Raw genomic sequence first — 18,253 nt, forward strand, 5'->3', positions numbered from 1 at the left:
AACAGGTTTATTCCTGCTGTAAACAGGTTTATCTCTGCTGTAAACGTGTTTATTTCTGCTGTAAATGTGTTTATTCCTGCTGTAAACATGTTTACTTCTGCTGTAAACGTGTTTATTTCTGCTGTAAATGTGTTTATTTCTGCTGTAAACATGTTTATTTATGCTGTAAACACGTTTATTTCTGCTGTAAACATGTCTATGTCTGCTGTAAACGTGTTTATTTCTGCTGTAAACGTGTTTACTCCTGCTGTAAACGTGTTTTTTCCTTCTGTAAACATGTTTATTTCTGCTGTGAACATGTTTATTTCTGCTGTAAATGTGTTTATTTCTGCTGTAAACGTGTTTATTTTTGCTGTAAACATGTTTATTCCTGCTGTAAACATGTTTATTTCTGCTCTAAACATGTTTATTCCTGCTGTAAACATGTTTATTTCTGCTGTAAACGTGTTTATTTCTGCTGTAAACGTGTTTATTTCTGCTGTAAATGTGTTTACTCCTGCTGTAAACGTGTTTATTTCTGCTGTAAATGTATTTATTCCTGCTGTAAACGTGTTTATTTCTGCTGTAAACGTCATTTTTCTGCTGTAAATAGGTTTATTCCTGCTTTAAACAGGTTTATCTCTGCTGTAAACGTGTTTATTTCTGCTGTAAATGTGTTTATTCCTGCTGTAAACGTGTTTTTTCCTGCTGTAAACATGTTTATTTCTGCTGTAAACGTGTTTATTTCTGCTGTAAACGTGTTTACTCCTGCTGTAAATACGTTTTCTCCTGATGGAACCGTGTTTATTTCTGCTGTAAACGTGTTTATTCCTGCTCTAAACGTGGTTTTTCCTTCTGTAAACATGTTTATTTCTGCTGTGAACATGTTTATTTCGGCTGTAAACGTGTTTTTTCCTGCTGTAAACGTGTTTACTCCTGCTGTAAACATGTTTATTTCTGCTGTAAACGTGTTTATTTCTTAAGTAAACGTGTTTATTCCTGCTCTAAACGTGGTTTTTCCTTCTGTAAACATGTTTATTTCTGCTGTGAACATGTTTATTTCGGCTGTAAACGTGTTTTTTCCTGCTGTAAACATGTTTATTTCTGCTGTAAACATGTTTATTTCTGCTGTAAATGTGTTTATTTCTGCTGTAAACATGTTTATTTCTGCTGTGAATATATTTATTTCTGCTGTAAACGTGTTTATTTCTGCTGTAAACGTGTTAATTTCTGCTGTAAACATGTTTATTTCTGCTGTAAATGTGTTTATTTCTGCTGTACACGTGTTTATTTCTGCTGTAAACGTGTTTATTTCTGCTGTGAATATATTTATTTCTGCTGTAAACGTGTTTATTTCTGCTGTAAACGTGTTAATTTCTGCTGTAAACATGTTTATTTCTGCTGTAAATGTGTTTTTTCCTTCTGTAAACATGTTTATTTCTGCTGTGAACATGTTTATTTCTGCTGTAAATGTGTTTATTTCTGCTGTAAACGTGTTTATTTTTGCTGTAAACATGTTTATTCCTGCTGTAAACATGTTTATTTCTGCTGTAAACATGTTTATTCCTGCTGTAAACATGTTTATTTCTGCTGTAAACGTGTTTATTTCTGCTGTAAACGTGTTTATTTCTGCTGTAAATGTGTTTACTCCTGCTGTAAACGTGTTTATTTCTGCTGTAAATGTATTTATTCCTGCTGTAAACGTGTTTATTTCTGCTGTAAACATGTTTATTTCTGCTGTAAACATGTTTATTTCTGCTGTGAATATATTTATTTCTGCTGTAAACGTGTTTATTTCTGCTGTAAACGTGTTAATTTCTGCTGTAAACATGTTTATTTCTGCTGTAAATGTGTTTATTTCTGCTGTAAACATGTTTATTTCTGCTATAAACGTGTTTATTCCTGCTGTAAACGTGTTTATTTCTGCTGTAAACATGTTTACTTCTGCTGTAAACGTGTTTATTTCTGCTGTAAATGTGTTTATTTCTGCTGTAAACACGTTTATTTCTGCTGTAAACATGTCTATGTCTGCTGTAAACGTGTTTATTTCTGCTGTAAACATGTTTATTTCTGCTATAAACGTGTTTATTCCTGCTGTAAACGTGTTTATTTCTGCTGTAAACATGTTTACTTCTGCTGTAAACGTGTTTATTTCTGCTGTAAATGTGTTTATTTCTGCTGTAAACATGTTTATTTATGCTGTAAACACGTTTATTTCTGCTGTAAACATGTCTATGTCTGCTGTAAACGTGTTTATTTCTGCTGTAAACGTGTTTACTCCTGCTGTAAACGTGTTTTTTCCTTCTGTAAACATGTTTATTTCTGCTGTGAACATGTTTATTTCTGCTGTAAATGTGTTTATTTCTGCTGTAAACGTGTTTATTTTTGCTGTAAACATGTTTATTCCTGCTGTAAACATGTTTATTTCTGCTGTAAACATGTTTATTCCTGCTGTAAACATGTTTATTTCTGCTGTAAACGTGTTTATTTCTGCTGTAAACGTGTTTATTTCTGCTGTAAATGTGTTTACTCCTGCTGTAAACGTGTTTATTTCTGCTGTAAATGTATTTATTCCTGCTGTAAACGTGTTTATTTCTGCTGTAAACGTCATTTTTCTGCTGTAAATAGGTTTATTCCTGCTTTAAACAGGTTTATCTCTGCTGTAAACGTGTTTATTTCTGCTGTAAATGTGTTTATTCCTGCTGTAAACGTGTTTACTCCTGCTGTAAACATGTTTATTTCTGCTGTAAACGTGTTTATTTCTGCTGTAAACGTGTTTACTCCTGCTGTAAATACGTTTTCTCCTGATGGAACCGTGTTTATTTCTGCTGTAAACGTGTTTATTCCTGCTCTAAACGTGGTTTTTCCTTCTGTAAACATGTTTATTTCTGCTGTGAACATGTTTATTTCGGCTGTAAACGTGTTTTTTCCTGCTGTAAACGTGTTTACTCCTGCTGTAAACATGTTTATTTCTGCTGTAAACGTGTTTATTTCTGCTGTAAACGTGTTTATTCCTGCTGTAAACGTGGTTTTTCCTTCTGTAAACATGTTTATTTCTGCTGTGAACATGTTTATTTCGGCTGTAAACGTGTTTTTTCCTGCTGTAAACATGTTTATTTCTGCTGTAAACATGTTTATTTCTGCTGTAAATGTGTTTATTTCTGCTGTAAACATGTTTATTTCTGCTGTGAATATATTTATTTCTGCTGTAAACGTGTTTATTTCTGCTGTAAACGTGTTAATTTCTGCTGTAAACATGTTTATTTCTGCTGTAAATGTGTTTATTTCTGCTGTACACGTGTTTATTTCTGCTGTAAACGTGTTTATTTCTGCTGTAAACGTCTTTTTTCTGCTGTAAACAGGTTTATTCCTGCTGTAAACAGGTTTATCTCTGCTGTAAACGTGTTTATTTCTGCTGTAAATGTGTTTATTCCTGCTGTAAACATGTTTATTTCTGCTGTAAACGTGTTTACTCCTGCTGTAAACATGTTTATTTCTGCTGTGAATATGTTTATTTCTGCTGTAAACGTGTTTATTTCTGCTGTAAACGTGTTAATTTCTGCTGTAAACATGTTTATTTCTGCTGTAAATGTGTTTATTTCTGCTGTACACGTGTTTATTTCTGCTGTAAACGTGTTTATTTCTGCTGTAAACGTCTTTTTTCTGCTGTAAACAGGTTTATTCCTGCTGTAAACAGGTTTATCTCTGCTGTAAACGTGTTTATTTCTGCTGTAAATGTGTTTATTCCTGCTGTAAACATGTTTATTTCTGCTGTAAACGTGTTTACTCCTGCTGTAAACGTGTTTATTTCTGCTGTAAACGTGTTTATTTCTGCTGTAAACGTGTTTACTCCTGCTGTAAACATGTTTACTCCTGATGGAACCGTGTTTATTTCTGCTATAAACGTGTTTATTCCTGCTGTAAACGTGTTTATTTCTGCTGTAAATGTGTTTACTCCTGCTGTAAACGTATTTATTTCTGCTGTAAATGTATTTATTCCTGCTGTAAACATGTTTATTTCTGCTGTAAACATGTTTATTTCTGATACAAACGTGTTTATTTCTGCTGTAAACGTGTTTATTTCTGCTGTAAACGTGTTTATTTCTGCTGTAAATGTGTTTATTTCTGCTGTACATGTGTTTATTTCTGCTGTAAACGTGTTTATTCCTGGTCTAAACGTGGTTTTTCCTTCTGTAAACATGTTTATTTCTGCTGTGAACATGTTTATTTCGGCTGTAAACGTGCTTTTTCCTGCTGTAAACATGTTTATTTCTGCTGTAAACATGTTTATTTCTGCTGTAAATGTGTTTATTTCTGCTGTAAACATGTTTATTTCTGCTGTGAATATGTTTATTTCTGCTGTAAACGTGTTTATTTCTGCTGTAAACGTGTTAATTTCTGCTGTAAACATGTTTATTTCTGCTGTAAATGTGTTTATTTCTGCTGTGAACATGTTTATTTCTGCTGTAAACGTGTTTTTTTCTGCTGTAAACGTCTTTTTTCTGCTGTAAACAGGTTTATTCCTGCTGTAAACAGGTTTATCTCTGCTGTAAACGTGTTTATTTCTGCTGTAAATGTGTTTATTCCTGCTGTAAACATGTTTATTTATGCTGTAAACGTGTTTACTCCTGCTGTAAACGTGTTTATTTCTGCTGTAAACGTGTTTATTTCTGCTGTAAACGTGTTTACTCCTGCTGTAAATGTATTTATTCCTGCTGTAAACATGTTTATTTCTGCTGTAAACATGTTTATTTCTGATACAAACGTGTTTATTTCTGCTGTAAACGTGTTTATTTCTGCTGTAAATGTGTTTATTTCTGCTGTACATGTGTTTATTTCTGCTGTACACGTGTTTATTTCTGCTGTAAACGTGTTTATTTCTGCTGTAAACGTGTTTATTTCTGCTGTAAATGTGTTTATTTCTGCTGTAAACATGTTTACTCCTGTTGTAAACGTGTTTATTTCTGCTGTAAACGTGTTTTTTTCTGCTGTAAACGTCTTTTTTCTGCTGTAAACAGGTTTATTCCTGCTGTAAACATGTTTACTCCTTAGGGAACCGTGTTTATTTCTGCTGTAAACGTGTTTATTTCTGCTGTAAACGTGTTTACTCCTGTTGTAAACGTGTTTATTCCTGCTGTAAACATGTTTATTTCTACTGTACAAGTGCTTATTTCTGCTGTAAACATGTTTATTTCATCTGTGAATGTGGTTATTTCTGCTGTAAACATGTTTATTTCTGCTGTAAACGTGTTTATTTCTGCTGTAAACGTCTTTTTTTCTGCTTTAAACAGGTTCATTCCTGCTGTAAACATGTTTTTTCTGCTGTAAACATGTTTATTTCTGCTGTAAATGTGTTTATTTCTGCTGTAAACGTGTTTATTTCTGCTGTAAATGTGTTTATTCCTGCTGTAAACATGTTTATTTCTGCTGTAAACATGTTTATTTCTGCTGTAAACGTGTTTATTCCTGCTGTAAACGTGTTTATTTATGCTGTAAACATGTTTACTTCTGCTGTAAACGTGTTTATTTCTGCTGTAAACGTGTTTACTCCTGCTGTAAACGTGTTTTTTCCTTCTGTAAACATGTTTATTTCTGCTGTGAACATGTTTATTTCTGCTGTAAATGTGTTTATTTCTGCTGTAAACGTGTTTATTTTTGCTGTAAACATGTTTATTCCTGCTGTAAACGTGTTCATTTCTGCTGTAAACGTGTTCATTTCTGCTGTAAACGTGTTTATTTCTGCTGTAAATGTGTTTACTCCTGCTGTAAACGTGTTTATTTCTGCTGTAAATGTATTTATTCCTGCTGTAAACGTGTTTATTTCTGCTGTAAAGGTCTTTTTTCTGCTGTAAATAGGTTTATTCCTGCTGTAAACAGGTTTATCTCTGCTGTAAACGTGTTTATTTCTGCTGTAAATGTGTTTATTCCTGCTGTAAACGTGTTTACTCCTGCTGTAAACATGTTTATTTCTGCTGTAAACGTGTTTATTTCTGCTGTAAACGTGTTTACTCCTGCTGTAAATACGTTTTCTCCTGATGGAACCGTGTTTATTTCTGCTGTAAACGTGTTTATTCCTGCTCTAAACGTGGTTTTTCCTTCTGTAAACATGTTTATTTCTGCTGTGAACATGTTTATTTCGGCTGTAAACGTGTTTTTTCCTGCTGTAAACGTGTTTACTCCTGCTGTAAACATGTTTATTTCTGCTGTAAACGTGTTTATTTCTGCTGTAAACGTGTTTATTCCTGCTCTAAACGTGGTTTTTCCTTCTGTAAACATGTTTATTTCTGCTGTGAACATGTTTATTTCGGCTGTAAACGTGTTTTTTCCTGCTGTAAACATGTTTATTTCTGCTGTAAACATGTTTATTTCTGCTGTAAATGTGTTTATTTCTGCTGTAAACATGTTTATTTCTGCTGTGAATATATTTATTTCTGCTGTAAACGTGTTTATTTCTGCTGTAAACGTGTTAATTTCTGCTGTAAACATGTTTATTTCTGCTGTAAATGTGTTTATTTCTGCTGTACACGTGTTTATTTCTGCTGTAAACATGTTTATTTCTGCTGTAAACGTGTTTATTTCTGCTGTAAACGTCTTTTTTCTGCTGTAAACAGGTTTATTCCTGCTGTAAACAGGTTTATCTCTGCTGTAAACGTGTTTATTTCTGCTGTAAACGTCTTTTTTCTGCTGTAAACAGGTTTATTCCTGCTGTAAACATGTTTACTCCTTATGGAACCGTGTTTATTTCTGCTGTAAACGTGTTTATTTCTGCTGTAAATGTGTTTATTTCTGCTGTAAACACGTTTATTTCTGCTGTAAACATGTCTATGTCTGCTGTAAACGTGTTTATTTCTGCTGTAAACATGTTTATTTCTGCTATAAACGTGTTTATTCCTGCTGTAAACATGTTTATTTCTGCTGTAAACATGTTTACTTCTGCTGTAAACGTGTTTATTTCTGCTGTAAATGTGTTTATTTATGCTGTAAACATGTTTATTTATGCTGTAAACACGTTTATTTCTGCTGTAAACATGTCTATGTCTGCTGTAAACGTGTTTATTTCTGCTGTAAACGTCTTTACTCCTGCTGTAAACGTGTTTATTTCTGCTGTAAATGTATTTATTCCTGCTGTAAACGTGTTTATTTCTGCTGTAAACGTCTTTTTTCTGCTGTAAATAGGTTTATTTCTGCTGTAAACGTGTTTATTTTTGCTGTAAACATGTTTATTCCTGCTGTAAACATGTTTATTTCTGCTGTAAACATGTTTATTCCTGCTGTAAACATGTTTATTTCTGCTGTAAACGTGTTTATTTCTGCTGTAAACGTGTTTATTTCTGCTGTAAATGTGTTTACTCCTGCTGTAAACGTGTTTATTTCTGCTGTAAATGTATTTATTCCTGCTGTAAACGTGTTTATTTCTGCTGTAAACAGGTTTATCTCTGCTGTAAACGTGTTTATTTCTGCTGTAAATGTGTTTATTCCTGCTGTAAACGTGTTTACTCCTGCTGTAAACATGTTTATTTCTGCTGTAAACGTGTTTATTTCTGCTGTAAACGTGTTTACTCCTGCTGTAAATACGTTTTCTCCTGATGGAACCGTGTTTATTTCTGCTGTAAACGTGTTTATTCCTGCTCTAAACGTGGTTTTTCCTTCTGTAAACATGTTTATTTCTGCTGTGAACATGTTTATTTCGGCTGTAAACGTGTTTTTTCCTGCTGTAAACGTGTTTACTCCTGCTGTAAACATGTTTATTTCTGCTGTAAACGTGTTTATTTCTGCTGTAAACGTGTTTATTCCTGCTCTAAACGTGGTTTTTCCTTCTGTAAACATGTTTATTTCTGCTGTGAACATGTTTATTTCGGCTGTAAACGTGTTTTTTCCTGCTGTAAACATGTTTATTTCTGCTGTAAACATGTTTATTTCTGCTGTAAATGTGTTTATTTCTGCTGTAAACATGTTTATTTCTGCTGTGAATATATTTATTTCTGCTGTAAACGTGTTTATTTCTGCTGTAAACGTGTTAATTTCTGCTGTAAACATGTTTATTTCTGCTGTAAATGTGTTTATTTCTGCTGTACACGTGTTTATTTCTGCTGTAAACATGTTTATTTCTGCTGTAAACGTGTTTATTTCTGCTGTAAACGTCTTTTTTCTGCTGTAAACAGGTTTATTCCTGCTGTAAACAGGTTTATCTCTGCTGTAAACGTGTTTATTTCTGCTGTAAATGTGTTTATTCCTGCTGTAAACGTGTTTATTTCTGCTGTAAACGTGTTTACTCCTGCTGTAAACATGTTTACTCCTGATGGAACCGTGTTTATTTCTGCTATAAACGTGTTTATTTCTGCTGTAAACGTGTTTATTCCTGCTGTAAACGTGTTTATTTCTGCTGTAAATGTGTTTACTCCTGCTGTAAACGTATTTATTTCTGCTGTAAATGTATTTATTCCTGCTGTAAACATGTTTATTTCTGCTGTAAACATGTTTATTTCTGATACAAACGTGTTTATTTCTGCTGTAAACGTGTTTATTTCTGCTGTAAACGTGTTTATTTCTGCTGTAAATGTGTTTATTTCTGCTGTACATGTGTTTATTTCTGCTGTAAACGTGTTTTTTCCTGCTGTAAACATGTTTATTTCTGCTGTAAACATGTTTATTTCTGCTGTAAATGTGTTTATTTCTGCTGTAAACATGTTTATTTCTGCTGTGAATATGTTTATTTCTGCTGTAAACGTGTTTATTTCTGCTGTAAACGTGTTAATTTCTGCTGTAAACATGTTTATTTCTGCTGTAAATGTGTTTATTTCTGCTGTAAACATGTTTATTTCTGCTGTAAACGTGTTTTTTTCTGCTGTAAACGTCTTTTTTCTGCTGTAAACAGGTTTATTCCTGCTGTAAACAGGTTTATCTCTGCTGTAAACGTGTTTATTTCTGCTGTAAATGTGTTTATTCCTGCTGTAAACATGTTTATTTATGCTGTAAACGTGTTTACTCCTGCTGTAAACGTGTTTATTTCTGCTGTAAACGTGTTTATTTCTGCTGTAAACGTGTTTACTCCTGCTGTAAATGTGTTTATTTCTGCTGTACATGTGTTTATTTCTGCTGTAAACGTATTTATTTCTGCTGTAAATGTATTTATTCCTGCTGTAAACATGTTTATTTCTGCTGTAAACATGTTTATTTCTGATACAAACGTGTTTATTTCTGCTGTAAACGTGTTTATTTCTGCTGTAAATGTGTTTATTTCTGCTGTACATGTGTTTATTTCTGCTGTACACGTGTTTATTTCTGCTGTAAACGTGTTTATTTCTGCTGTAAACGTGTTTATTTCTGCTGTAAACGTGTTTATTTCTGCTGTAAATGTGTTTATTTCTGCTGTAAACATGTTTACTCCTGTTGTAAACGTGTTTATTTCTGCTGTAAACGTGTTTATTTCTGCTGTAAACGTCTTTTTTCTGCTGTAAACAGGTTTATTCCTGCTGTAAACATGTTTACTCCTTATGGAACCGTGTTTATTTCTGCTGTAAACGTGTTTATTTCTGCTGTAAACGTGTTTACTCCTGCTGTAAACGTGTTTATTTCTGCTGTAAACTGTTTATTCCTGCTGTAAACGTGTTTATTCCTGCTGTAAACATGTTTATTTCTACTGTACAAGTGCTTATTTCTGCTGTAAACATGTTTATTTCATCTGTGAATGTGTTTATTTCTGCTGTAAACATGTTTATTTCTGCTGTAAACGTGTTTATTTCTGCTGTAAACGTCTTTTTTTCTGCTTTAAACAGGTTCATTCCTGCTGTAAACATGTTTTTTCTGCTGTAAACATGTTTATTTCTGCTGTAAATGTGTTTATTTCTGCTGTAAACACGTTTATTTCTGCTGTAAACATGTCTATGTCTGCTGTAAACGTGTTTATTTCTGCTGTAAACATGTTTATTTCTGCTATAAACGTGTTTATTCCTGCTGTAAACGTGTTTATTTCTGCTGTAAACATGTTTACTTCTGCTGTAAACGTGTTTATTTCTGCTGTAAATGTGTTTATTTCTGCTGTAAACATGTTTATTTATGCTGTAAACACGTTTATTTCTGCTGTAAACATGTCTATGTCTGCTGTAAACGTGTTTATTTCTGCTGTAAACGTGTTTACTCCTGCTGTAAACGTGTTTTTTCCTTCTGTAAACATGTTTATTTCTGCTGTGAACATGTTTATTTCTGCTGTAAATGTGTTTATTTCTGCTGTAAACGTGTTTATTTTTGCTGTAAACATGTTTATTCCTGCTGTAAACATGTTTATTTCTGCTGTAAACATGTTTATTCCTGCTGTAAACATGTTTATTTCTGCTGTAAACGTGTTTATTTCTGCTGTAAACGTGTTTATTTCTGCTGTAAATGTGTTTACTCCTGCTGTAAACGTGTTTATTTCTGCTGTAAATGTATTTATTCCTGCTGTAAACGTGTTTATTTCTGCTGTAAACGTCATTTTTCTGCTGTAAATAGGTTTATTCCTGCTTTAAACAGGTTTATCTCTGCTGTAAACGTGTTTATTTCTGCTGTAAATGTGTTTATTCCTGCTGTAAACGTGTTTACTCCTGCTGTAAACATGTTTATTTCTGCTGTAAACGTGTTTATTTCTGCTGTAAACGTGTTTACTCCTGCTGTAAATACGTTTTCTCCTGATGGAACCGTGTTTATTTCTGCTGTAAACGTGTTTATTCCTGCTCTAAACGTGGTTTTTCCTTCTGTAAACATGTTTATTTCTGCTGTGAACATGTTTATTTCGGCTGTAAACGTGTTTTTTCCTGCTGTAAACGTGTTTACTCCTGCTGTAAACATGTTTATTTCTGCTGTAAACGTGTTTATTTCTGCTGTAAACGTGTTTATTCCTGCTGTAAACGTGGTTTTTCCTTCTGTAAACATGTTTATTTCTGCTGTGAACATGTTTATTTCGGCTGTAAACGTGTTTTTTCCTGCTGTAAACATGTTTATTTCTGCTGTAAACATGTTTATTTCTGCTGTAAATGTGTTTATTTCTGCTGTAAACATGTTTATTTCTGCTGTGAATATATTTATTTCTGCTGTAAACGTGTTTATTTCTGCTGTAAACGTGTTAATTTCTGCTGTAAACATGTTTATTTCTGCTGTAAATGTGTTTATTTCTGCTGTACACGTGTTTATTTCTGCTGTAAACGTGTTTATTTCTGCTGTAAACGTCTTTTTTCTGCTGTAAACAGGTTTATTCCTGCTGTAAACAGGTTTATCTCTGCTGTAAACGTGTTTATTTCTGCTGTAAATGTGTTTATTCCTGCTGTAAACATGTTTATTTCTGCTGTAAACGTGTTTACTCCTGCTGTAAACATGTTTATTTCTGCTGTGAATATGTTTATTTCTGCTGTAAACGTGTTTATTTCTGCTGTAAACGTGTTAATTTCTGCTGTAAACATGTTTATTTCTGCTGTAAATGTGTTTATTTCTGCTGTACACGTGTTTATTTCTGCTGTAAACGTGTTTATTTCTGCTGTAAACGTCTTTTTTCTGCTGTAAACAGGTTTATTCCTGCTGTAAACAGGTTTATCTCTGCTGTAAACGTGTTTATTTCTGCTGTAAATGTGTTTATTCCTGCTGTAAACATGTTTATTTCTGCTGTAAACGTGTTTACTCCTGCTGTAAACGTGTTTATTTCTGCTGTAAACGTGTTTATTTCTGCTGTAAACGTGTTTACTCCTGCTGTAAACATGTTTACTCCTGATGGAACCGTGTTTATTTCTGCTATAAACGTGTTTATTCCTGCTGTAAACGTGTTTATTTCTGCTGTAAATGTGTTTACTCCTGCTGTAAACGTATTTATTTCTGCTGTAAATGTATTTATTCCTGCTGTAAACATGTTTATTTCTGCTGTAAACATGTTTATTTCTGATACAAACGTGTTTATTTCTGCTGTAAACGTGTTTATTTCTGCTGTAAACGTGTTTATTTCTGCTGTAAATGTGTTTATTTCTGCTGTACATGTGTTTATTTCTGCTGTAAACGTGTTTATTCCTGGTCTAAACGTGGTTTTTCCTTCTGTAAACATGTTTATTTCTGCTGTGAACATGTTTATTTCGGCTGTAAACGTGCTTTTTCCTGCTGTAAACATGTTTATTTCTGCTGTAAACATGTTTATTTCTGCTGTAAATGTGTTTATTTCTGCTGTAAACATGTTTATTTCTGCTGTGAATATGTTTATTTCTGCTGTAAACGTGTTTATTTCTGCTGTAAACGTGTTAATTTCTGCTGTAAACATGTTTATTTCTGCTGTAAATGTGTTTATTTCTGCTGTGAACATGTTTATTTCTGCTGTAAACGTGTTTTTTTCTGCTGTAAACGTCTTTTTTCTGCTGTAAACAGGTTTATTCCTGCTGTAAACAGGTTTATCTCTGCTGTAAACGTGTTTATTTCTGCTGTAAATGTGTTTATTCCTGCTGTAAACATGTTTATTTATGCTGTAAACGTGTTTACTCCTGCTGTAAACGTGTTTATTTCTGCTGTAAACGTGTTTATTTCTGCTGTAAACGTGTTTACTCCTGCTGTAAATGTATTTATTCCTGCTGTAAACATGTTTATTTCTGCTGTAAACATGTTTATTTCTGATACAAACGTGTTTATTTCTGCTGTAAACGTGTTTATTTCTGCTGTAAATGTGTTTATTTCTGCTGTACATGTGTTTATTTCTGCTGTACACGTGTTTATTTCTGCTGTAAACGTGTTTATTTCTGCTGTAAACGTGTTTATTTCTGCTGTAAATGTGTTTATTTCTGCTGTAAACATGTTTACTCCTGTTGTAAACGTGTTTATTTCTGCTGTAAACGTGTTTTTTTCTGCTGTAAACGTCTTTTTTCTGCTGTAAACAGGTTTATTCCTGCTGTAAACATGTTTACTCCTTAGGGAACCGTGTTTATTTCTGCTGTAAACGTGTTTATTTCTGCTGTAAACGTGTTTACTCCTGTTGTAAACGTGTTTATTCCTGCTGTAAACATGTTTATTTCTACTGTACAAGTGCTTATTTCTGCTGTAAACATGTTTATTTCATCTGTGAATGTGGTTATTTCTGCTGTAAACATGTTTATTTCTGCTGTAAACGTGTTTATTTCTGCTGTAAACGTCTTTTTTTCTGCTTTAAACAGGTTCATTCCTGCTGTAAACATGTTTTTTCTGCTGTAAACATGTTTATTTCTGCTGTAAATGTGTTTATTTCTGCTGTAAACGTGTTTATTTCTGCTGTAAATGTGTTTATTCCTGCTGTAAACATGTTTATTTCTGCTGTAAACATGTTTATTTCTGCTGTAAACGTGTTTATTCCTGCTGTAAACGTGTTTATTTCTGCTGTAAACATGTTTACTTCTGCTGTAAACGTGTTTATTTCTGCTGTAAACGTGTTTACTCCTGCTGTAAACGTGTTTTTTCCTTCTGTAAACATGTTTATTTCTGCTGTGAACATGTTTATTTCTGCTGTAAATGTGTTTATTTCTGCTGTAAACGTGTTTATTTTTGCTGTAAACATGTTTATTCCTGCTGTAAACGTGTTCATTTCTGCTGTAAACGTGTTCATTTCTGCTGTAAACGTGTTTATTTCTGCTGTAAATGTGTTTACTCCTGCTGTAAACGTGTTTATTTCTGCTGTAAATGTATTTATTCCTGCTGTAAACGTGTTTATTTCTGCTGTAAAGGTCTTTTTTCTGCTGTAAATAGGTTTATTCCTGCTGTAAACAGGTTTATCTCTGCTGTAAACGTGTTTATTTCTGCTGTAAACGTGTTTATTTCTGCTGTAAACGTGTTTACTCCTGCTGTAAATACGTTTTCTCCTGATGGAACCGTGTTTATTTCTGCTGTAAACGTGTTTATTCCTGCTCTAAACGTGGTTTTTCCTTCTGTAAACATGTTTATTTCTGCTGTGAACATGTTTATTTCGGCTGTAAACGTGTTTTTTCCTGCTGTAAACGTGTTTACTCCTGCTGTAAACATGTTTATTTCTGCTGTAAACGTGTTTATTTCTGCTGTAAACGTGTTTATTCCTGCTCTAAACGTGGTTTTTCCTTCTGTAAACATGTTTATTTCTGCTGTGAACATGTTTATTTCGGCTGTAAACGTGTTTTTTCCTGCTGTAAACATGTTTATTTCTGCTGTAAACATGTTTATTTCTGCTGTAAATGTGTTTATTTCTGCTGTAAACATGTTTATTTCTGCTGTGAATATATTTATTTCTGCTGTAAACGTGTTTATTTCTGCTGTAAACGTGTTAATTTCTGCTGTAAACATGTTTATTTCTGCTGTAAATGTGTTTATTTCTGCTGTACACGTGTTTATTTCTGCTGTAAACATGTTTATTTCTGCTGTAAACGTGTTTATTTCTGCTGTAAACGTCTTTTTTCTGCTGTAAACAGGTTTATTCCTGCTGTAAACAGGTTTATCTCTGCTGTAAACGTGTTTATTTCTGCTGTAAACGTCTTTTTTCTGCTGTAAACAGGTTTATTCCTGCTGTAAACATGTTTACTCCTTATGGAACCGTGTTTATTTCTGCTGTAAACGTGTTTATTTCTGCTGTAAATGTGTTTATTTCTGCTGTAAACACGTTTATTTCTGCTGTAAACATGTCTATGTCTGCTGTAAACGTGTTTATTTCTGCTGTAAACATGTTTATTTCTGCTATAAACGTGTTTATTCCTGCTGTAAACATGTTTATTTCTGCTGTAAACATGTTTACTTCTGCTGTAAACGTGTTTATTTCTGCTGTAAATGTGTTTATTTATGCTGTAAACATGTTTATTTATGCTGTAAACACGTTTATTTCTGCTGTAAACATGTCTATGTCTGCTGTAAACGTGAATAAAGAAGGGACCCACTTTATGTCAAAAATGATTTATGACCCCCTGTCATCCAATGAGAAGCTGCCACGTCACAAGTGGGCGTGGCTTAGTGAACCGGAAGCCCCTCCCCTTTGTGATCCAATGAGAAGCTGCCACGTCACAAGTGGGCGTGGCTTAACGATCCGGAAGCCCCTCCCCTTTGTGATCCAATGAGAAGCTGCCACGTCACGAGTAGGCGTATCTTAATGAACCGGAAGTCCCGCCCCCTCAGTGATCCAATCAGCGTGTGCCACGTCATAAGTAGGCGTATCTTAATGAACCGGAAGTCCCTCCCCCCTCTGTGACCCAATCAGCGTGTGCCACGTCATAAGTGGGCGTAACTTGGGTGAGGGGCGGTCCCTGGACCACGTGATGTCCGGAAGTGACGTATGTCCGTACGTCATCTCCCTCCTCCCAGGCGTGGCTCTAAAAGTGACGTCATCCGTGGGCGGTCCCTGGACCACGTGATGTCCGGAAGTGAGGTCATCCGGCGGCGGTCCCTAGACCACGTGATGTCCGGAAATGACGTATGTCCGTACGTCATACCTGGGCGGACATGTCTTCTGGACGTACGGCATGCCTGGACGGTGTGCCTGGACATGCCCGGACATGTCTTCTGGACGTACGTCATGCCTGGGCGGTGTGCCTGGACATGTTAGGGGCATGTCCGAACGAGTCTAGAGGTATAAAGAGGGGTCCGGGGGGGGAAAAAAAAAAAAAGAAGAAAATTAAAAAAACGTCTAAGAGAAAGAGTAATAAAATAAGGTAAAGAAAGTTTTGGGGAAAAAACAAAAAAAATCCCTTACCTTCTCCATATGCGTGTCACTCTGATGCAATCAGTATTTCTTCAGCGATGAGACGTGGTTTTTCGCCTTTGAGTCTTTTGGGTCTACTGGAAAAGAGCAAACTTATCATGGGAAATGCAAAAAGTAGTATAAACAGAGTTTACAGGGTGGGAAGAGTGAAAAAAAGTTTTTTTGCTGGCTGCAAAAATCCTCTCTGAGTCTGTTTGTATTTACACCCCCGCTCTTCTACTGGCCCGTGTGGCAAGCACCCCCTCTTGTCTGCAGCAGGCTTTTTACGACCCTCTGTTGGTGTGTTTTCAGTGACTTTCGCGTTGATAAACTATTGGAAAAAAAGAAGAAGAATTAAACTATTATGATAAATGCAAAAAGAGAAGTAAAAAAATAGAAGTGTTAGCAAAAAAAAAAAAGTGCTAATAAATGGATGGGAAAAGAAAAAACGTTGTTTTTGCTCCTTCAGTCTGCAAAATCCTTTTTCCCCTCGGTGGTGGGACATGTGTTCTCTTGTTGGTCTGAAAGAAGAGCAAAAAAAAGCTAACTTATTATGATATTTGTAGAGTTTTAACTGATAAAACGAGTACCTTTTTTCTACACGCGTCTATCTGCTGCTCATGCGTTTTGAGTCTGTTTTTTACTGAAGGAAGAGAAAAAAAGTTCCTTTAACTGTCCCTGTTTAAATCCTCTAACACTTGGGTTAACTTGCAGAGAAGTGGCAACAAGTTGTTAGCTGAGATAATACAAACAGAACATTCTTTCTGTCTCAAAGTAAGCTTTTATTGATTAATGACCCTCTAGCTGGGAAAAAGTTTTAAAAATCAGACACCTGGTCCTTCTTTAAGAGAAAGGGGTTTTTAAACTATGGATGCTCATATATTTAACAGACACGTGTGGTAAACATACATAACTTACAGAGAAGCGTCAGCAAGCTGTTAGCTGAAATAATACAAACAAAACATTCTCTCTCTCGCCAAGTAAGCTTTTATTGCTTAATGACCCCCCGTAGCCGGAAGAAAAAAATGTGATGTTTAAGAGAAAGGGTTTTTAACCTATGGATGCTCATATATTTAACAGAAACGTGTGGTAAACATACATAACTTACAGAGAAGTGTCAGCAAGCTGTTAGCTGAGATAATACAAACAGAACATTCTCTGTGTCAAAAATGAGTTTTTATTGCTTAATGACCCCCCCGTAGCCGGGAAAAAAAGTTTTAAAAATCAGACACCTGGTCCATGTTTAAGAGAAAGGGTTTTTTAACCTATGGATGCTCATATATTTAACAGAAACGTGTGGTAAACATACATAACTTACAGAGAAGTGTCAGCAAGCTGTTAGCTGAGATAATACAAACAAAACATTCTCTGTGTCAAAAATGAGTTTTGATTGCTTAATGACCCCGTAACGGTCAAGAAACCTGTCAACAACGGTTGCTTCTTATCTGAAAAAACAGAGAAACAAATTATCGATGTACGTTTCCAAAAGAAATATAAAACCAGTCCTTTAGTCACTTCTAAAAATCACCTCGTTCCGAGAGACAACCTCACAACGCAATCATGTCACGGGGTAGGGAAAAAAAAACTTCTTCATGTCTAGGCTTTTCATTTATCAGACTTACTGATTAACTTTAATTTATCCGGTATTTAGAAATTATAACGATCGCACAGATCCACTCGCCTCCATCGAGAAACGATCTTGGGGCAGGTGAGTATTAAAATCAACGATTCATCTTTTTTCTAAAAGTTATTTTTTAACTAAAATTATTTGCTTTTTTTCCTTTACCAGATTTTTTTGATGAATGGGAGGGAATAACGCTTACGCAAACAGATTACGGTACGTCTTTCTTTTCTTATTTAAAACGTAGCGTCTGTCATTATATCATGATTTAAAATATTTGTTTTCCAAATGCTTTACTCACCAGATTTATTTAGAGCAGCGGCCCGGTTGCCGGAACCAGAGGACAATATACGTCCCGGCGTGATCCGGTCCATTCCTCAGCTTGAAGAGTCTGGATCAGCCCCGGACCGGTCTGGCATACAGGCTAGCATCCCGGCAATCCGTCAAGTCGTCAACAGGCTCCGCAGACGTCCGGTCGTCGAGGGTCCGGTTCCCGGAGATGAGGGCTCAGCTCCACGGATTGATTGTGAACAATCGGAAGCCATTACTACATGCACGATAGGTAATATTATTTATTTATTATTTCTTTTCAAAAGTCACCGCTGCAATAAGCTTCTGCAAACAACCTCGTGCATGTTACGTCACTTCTTGGCGACGCATCCTGTCTTTTACTTCACCTTTGGAAGTAAAATAGATTATGTTTTCCTCTCTTTTTTTTTTTTTTTTTTTTTCTCCAGAGACGCAAACCAACGCTTCTCGCGACGCGTCCCATGTAAAACAAGGTCAGTTTTTTTTTGGACTCTTATTATTATTATTATTATTATTATTATTATTATTATTATTATTATTTAGAAATATATACAAATATGTCTTCTTGATACGTTTTCAGAAACACCGGACGCCGCTTCACACGGCGCTGCCAGTGTTGGTCAAGGTAAGTCTTTGAATCTGAATAGAAATGAAAATATTAATATTAATTTTAATGATTA

The sequence above is a fragment of the Telmatherina bonti genome (genome assembly GCF_933228915.1).
Source record: "Telmatherina bonti genome assembly, chromosome: 17".
Lineage (NCBI taxonomy): Eukaryota > Metazoa > Chordata > Actinopteri > Atheriniformes > Telmatherinidae > Telmatherina > Telmatherina bonti.